This window comes from Cricetulus griseus, assembly GCF_003668045.3.
Source record: "Cricetulus griseus strain 17A/GY chromosome 1 unlocalized genomic scaffold, alternate assembly CriGri-PICRH-1.0 chr1_1, whole genome shotgun sequence".
Taxonomy (NCBI): domain Eukaryota; kingdom Metazoa; phylum Chordata; class Mammalia; order Rodentia; family Cricetidae; genus Cricetulus; species Cricetulus griseus.
In genome coordinates, this window is record NW_023276807.1 from 90002102 (window position 1) to 90008821 (window position 6720).

Consider the following 6720-nt stretch of genomic DNA (forward strand, 5'->3'; position numbering starts at 1 on the left):
GATGAAATGGAAACACATTTCTCTTGAAAACACATTTTATTGTAACCAACACAGCAATAAATAGAAAGTTAGAACGGTGCTATATTTATAGACAAGTTGATTTTGGAGATACTTTGATGCCCAAATATCTTCAGTGGTAAACTATTTTCTAATGTTTCAGGAGAAAGAAATATGAACTTTGTAAAACCCCTTTTCAAGAAATAGAAGTGGGTATATTTCCATCATATTTTATGAAGCCAGAAAAATCTTCATGTCAACCTGTCAAGGAAAGAAAATCACAGGTAGTTACTTTCAGCAATTCGGGAATGAAAATTACATATGAATCACAAGAAAACACATGCAACAGAATAAGAATTCCATATGAATTTCAGTACATGACAATGTTTTGTTATAGAATGAGTTTAAATTTTAATATAAATTATATTTTAAAATGAGACTAACCATATAGTCACTTAAGAAGATGTATAAATATAGTAGAAGTAAAGATTTACCACTCAGACCTCCAGGTAACATTAAGTGATAAGTAATAATAGGTTATCCCTAAATTTAATACATAGCACATACTTGATCAAAATTCCAATATTTTACTCTGTACAGATTTCTTCATTACATGAAAAATATTTCATTGTAAATAACATCCATCTTGATTATTAATGATTTTTTGTCCTTTTTCTTAAATTTGATATTCCAGGTGCTATTCCACATCTATTGTTTTAGTTTTGGTCCTGGCATCAGGGAAATATAAGTTAAAAGCATAATGAGCTATTGACTCAAATTCACCATGTCATTAACTAGTATGGGAACTAAGTAATGGCTAAGACACTGACCTATGGTAGTCCTCATACATTGTTTGGAATGGTGTAAAATGTGTGAGCAGTTTGCTGTGCTCAGAATGATGAAGGCTCGTTATGTTATACACTTGCTGTGACCTACCTGGCCACTTAGAATATACCTTATATAAACAAAATCCCTTTCAAACATTTTATTACAATGCTCACAGTCCTATTGTTTCTAATAATCCCAAACAAAAAAATGATACAGCTTTCCTCTATAGAATCAAAAATATAGACTATTATACAACAAAAGGCATAAACTTAGTTTGGGAGATGGCAGTTGGAGGATTTGATTTCAAGGTCTGCCTGGGTAACATAGAAAAACTATGTCTGCAAAATGGAAATATAAATTGTATGCACAAAACAAAATGAAAAAAGCCACAGTGTTTGAGTATTAAGGGAAATGCTTAAATGTAGTAACTTAGCAATGAATAATTTGGCTTCTGTGAATTTCAGGTATAGTCAAATGAATCACTGGTGTTGGAATGATGGTTTCTGGCATACAGGGGAGCAGATTGGAAAGGGAATGAGGCATCTTTTGGGATGATGACAAAGTGTTACATCTTGATTAGAATGATGGCTATATGTTTACATGTTCATACAATTATATTGCAGATCTTACTTGTGTTAGTCAAATTTCTGTCATCCTGAAACATGATAATCAAATTATAAAGAGAAAAGATTTATTTTGGCATGTAATTTTGGAGGTACCAATTGATGCATATTTGGTCCTGTTGCTCTGGACCTGTGGTGAGGCAGTACATCATAGAGGGAACAAAATTGTTTGCATCACTATCAAGAAGAAAAATGAAAGAGGAAGATAGATCTCTGAAGTTCCCTTTAAGTATATACTCCTAATGACATACAGACCTGCAGTGAATCTATCATTCAAGCATCTATCACTTCATGATAGCACTATCGTGGGTACTGATCCTTAACACATGTGCCTATTAGGGAAACATAATTCAATCCAAAGTAATATCCAAAGTAATATGTCAATGTATATAAGGTGTCAGAACATATATAATATATATATATATTATATATATATTATATATATATTTCTAAATAGCTTAGAGTATCATAATCTTAGACTTCAAAGATATATATGTATATACATATGTATCTATATATAATTATATATACATATAATTATAAAGTAATTATTTATAAATGTAACATTTACAGTACTGGGCTATGATGTTCCCAAAGTACAATATAATGAAGACATTCTCTGAGAACCCACCCGCCATCTGACCAGGGAGTGAGTTGGTCATTCTTCAGTCCTCCACTCTCCCTCCTTTCTTCCAAATCCAATCCTCCATCTCATCCCCAGCTCTATAGAAGATCACCTGCTGTGGCCTTCCCTTAATCTCTGTCCACATCACAAGCAAATCATGTGCATCTTTCTTACAGGGTCCTTGACCTCATGCCTTTGTTTCAGCAACCAACCCCCACACTCATTCCATGGGAACCCAGCTGGAAATGCCAGCAAAGGAAGAAGATAAACCAGAAACACAGGTAGGTGATCTTCAGATCTTCCCTCTACCTCCAATCTGCTCCAGTCCCATCCTCTAGTGTCATCCCCAGTTCTGTAATTGAGTACCTAGCTGTAGTCTCTCCTCCCTCTCTGCCGCATTCAAAAGCTACTAAGCAGATCCTGGTGGCACACCCTGCTTTCCTCCCTCTTATGGATCCCCTCAGACACACTCCTAACTCATCTCCATCACTAAGTGTCAGCTCCCAAATCTAGAAACATTTTGTACTTGGGAATCCCAGTAGTCACACATAGCAAGGTTCCCAGAAACAGTCCCCACCAGGCAACACTCAGCTACTTCATTCTCCTAAGAAGCAGAATGGGCAACATAAACTAAGGAATGGAACACCCACCCAACAAGCCAAGATCAGATATCAGCAACTAGAATTATGATCGTTCCAAATCCAACTGCCTAGTCATCAGAAAAAAAAAACACAGCTAATAAGAGCCAGATTCAATGTTCTGTTTTGTTTTTTTGTTCTTTTCTTTTCTTTTTTTTTCCAAAAAAGAGAATACAGACAGGTACAGGATAAAAAAACGTAAATTATTGAATCTACTCTGAAAAGATAAAAGGGAGGATATATGATGGGAGATGTCCTTCTGTATATATGTTTCTCTTATTGGTTGATGAATAAAACATTGTTTGGACAATAGCCAGAAGAGGCATGAAGATAGGCAGGGTTAGGGACAAGGAGAATTCTGGGAAAGGTAGGCAGAGAAGTGCCAGGAAGGGACCCCATGTGGAGATCTAGAAGACAGGATTGCCAGGCATTCTCTGGAAAGTCAAAAACCATGTGGTAATACATAGACCAATAGAAATGGGTTAATAATTAAGACAGAGCTAGCCAATAAGAAGCGCTAGACATTGGCCAACAGTTTTATAATTAATATGTCTCTTTGTGCTTATTTGGGGCTAAAGCAGCTGTGGGACCTGGCAGGACATTTAATTCCAGTAACGGATACAGATACAATAGGATGAAAGGTGGATTATTGAATCTACTTTTAAAAAGCAACTACTAGTTTTTAATATTTTACATTGATCAGACTTCTGTATATTATACACAAACATTGTTTATAGATATAAATTTGAGATTAATTTAAGACATATTGTACATATGTTTCTAATCTTATTCAAGGTACTGTAACTATATAGCTCATTTACCAATGTAATGCAAATCTCTAGTTCTTGAAAGTTATTATTACCAACTATATAAGATAAGAAAGAAATGTAGGTGAGTAGTTAGGCACCTATTACAATCAAATCTGAAAATAAATCCAGGTACAATGAATTTAATAGAAGAGAAAGTGGCAGGTGTTGGTCGTGCACGCCTTTAATTCCAGCACTCGGGAGGCAGAGGCAGGCAGATCTCTGTGAGTTCGAGACCAGCCTGGTCTATAAGAGCTAGTTCCAGGACAGCCTCCAAAGCCACAGAGAAACCCTGTCTCAAAAAACAAAAAAAAGAGAGAGAGAGAGAGAGAGAGAAGAGAAAGTTTAATAACCTTGAACTCTTTGGCACAGGAAAAGACTTTCTGAACAAAACACCTTTAGCATAAGTAGGAAGAACAACAATTAATGGAACATCATTATACTGACAAGCTTCTGTGTGGCAAAGGATATGATTATTATAATAAACTGAAGGCTATAGAGAGAGAAATACTTTTTACCAACTATGCATTGGGCAGAGGGCTATTATCTAAAATATATAAAGAACTAAAAATACTGGCCATCAACAAAACAAAGAACTCAATTGAGAATAGGGTAAAGATCTAATAAAAGAATTCTCAAAGAAGAAACTCAAATGGCTGAGAAATATTTAACAAACTGTGTAACAATATTATTCATAAAGGAAATACAAAACAAAACTACTTTAAGATTTCATTTTACACAAACCAGAATGTCCCAAATCAATAAAACTAATAATGTAATTCATGTTGATGAGGAGGATGTGGAATAAGGGAAACTCATCCATTGCTGATGGGAGTTAAAATTGTACTGTCTTTATGAATATCATTGTGGTGTTTCCTCAAGAAGATGGGAATTGATCAATTTTTCTGAAGATGCAACTATATCTGTCTTGGGCATATACCCAAAGGCTGGTTCATACTACTACAGAGACACCTCCTCACACATGTTCATGGCTGTTCTATTCCTAATAGCCAGAAATTGGAAACAAGCTAGATGTCCATCAGTAGATGAATCAATGAAGAAAATGTGGTACATTTACACAATGAAATATTACTCAGTTGTTTAGCATGCAGTCATAAAACTTGCAGGTAAGTGGATGTAGCCATAAAAACAAAACAAAATATCCTGAGTGTAGCAATCAGACCCAGAAAGACAAGTGTGGTGTGTTTTATTTAATAGCTGTTAAGTAATTGATAAGCTAGCTACAATTTGTATAACCACAAAGGTTAGATAGACAGTAAGGATTGGGGTGGAGGCATGGATCTCCTTAAGAAGGAGAAATGTAATAGTTATGTAGGCATGAGAGAGGGGAGGCTGGAGTAGCAGATTCAAAGAGGGAGGGGGTAGAGAGAAGGGGAGGAAGGAGAAGCGGAAATATAACTAAAGACCATTTGTGGGACCATATGGAAACATAATATAGTTGAATCTTCCTAATATATATATTAAGGTCACCTAAATGAAATCTGAAATAATAGAGATAGAGAGGTCACAAGTAGACATTTCTTGACACCAAATGATGCTTCCAGTACTGGGAATGGGTTGTATCTAATTGAGTTCTTGGCCATGGGGTCCCAGGAGAAGATGCAAGCAAACTGTGTTGTTGCCAAAGCTATTGATGGCTATGCACAAACTGATGGTAAGCCCTATTGTTTAAGAACTCATTGAACATGGAGGTGCCAAGCAGCTACATATGTAGATCTGGTACCTCTTTAGAGTATTCACTCCCAGACTGCTTACTATTCATGGCACTGGAAGGTACTTTATATGCCTCTAAGGAAAAAGATAAACATCAACCCATCAACAAACTTTCTATCTACAAGAGTGACTTGCCTACATGATAATCTGGTTCAAAAAAGGAACAAAGCTTGTGGGAGTACCCAACCAATATCTGATTTCAGTTGAGGACCACTCAATGAGATGGAACCCATACCCACCACTGCTTGTGTGGCTAAGAGCCTGAGACTATACAGGCTACTGGCTCAGGGGAGGAACAAATACTACTTTTCTGCTAAAGGGCTGTGGCAATAAAAGTGACACATAAAGTCATTCTTTTATACTCATAGATCTGTACTTCTCTCAGCCATAAGCAGGGAATCTTCCTCCTTCAGCATTAGGAACAAATGCAGAGGTCCACAGCCAGATAATATGCAGAGGGTGAGAGACCTTAGAACACTCAGCCATAAAAGGGATGTCTTCATCAAATCCCTCCTCTTTGGGCTCAGGGAACCTGGCATAAATGGAGATGGAGGTGAAAAAACTGTAAGAGCCAGAGAAGATGGAATTAAGGCTTCTAGGCTCAAGAGAGATGGCACAAATTTGAACTCACAGAAACTCACAGAACTAGCAGCACGTACAAGGCCTGCATAGATACTTATCAGATGAGGTCCTAGATTTGAATGAGGTAGATGTGTGCCTCCATTTGTAAGCCTGACATTATCTACAATTGGTAGCTACTTGCAAATGAAAAATTAGTTTTCTTCAAGGGAGTCTTACTGGATCAACAAGCCACTCTTAAGAGTAGGACCCATGCCCAGCAGTAGAGGGCCAACACATAATGAGTTCAATGATATCTTTGGAAGTTCTTTATCTCATAATGTTGAGTCAGGGATTTTTTAAACCTTTTCCAGTCCTTCATACACATGGCTTCTTCCTTGGGTTTTTTATGGGATTCTTGTGTGTCTGTGCATGAGCATGTGTGTCTATGAGTATCTTGGGTTTTTGTTGTGGTTGTTTTTTTCTTTTTTCTTGTTTGGTTGTTTTTCCATGTTCTGATTTGTTTGCTTTTTATTTATTTTATATTATTATTATTCCTTACATGCCTGCTTATTTTCTAACAGAGACATAAAGGTTATGTAACTGGATGGGAGGGGAGGGAGGGAAGAACCTGGAGAAGTAATGTTGTGGGGTATCCACCAAAGAAGACAATTTGGACATGGGCTTAAGCCAATAGAGAGTGTTTATTTGCAGACTGTTGACTTCCCTGGGTGTTTGTGATCTCTCTGTAGGCCTGAGTATTTCTAATGGTGAGGTTTTACGCACACACACACACACACACACACACACACACACACACACACACACAGAGAGACACACACAGACACACACCAAAACAAAACAAAAAAACCCATATCCTGGATTGACATAGTCAGTTAACAAGAACAGTT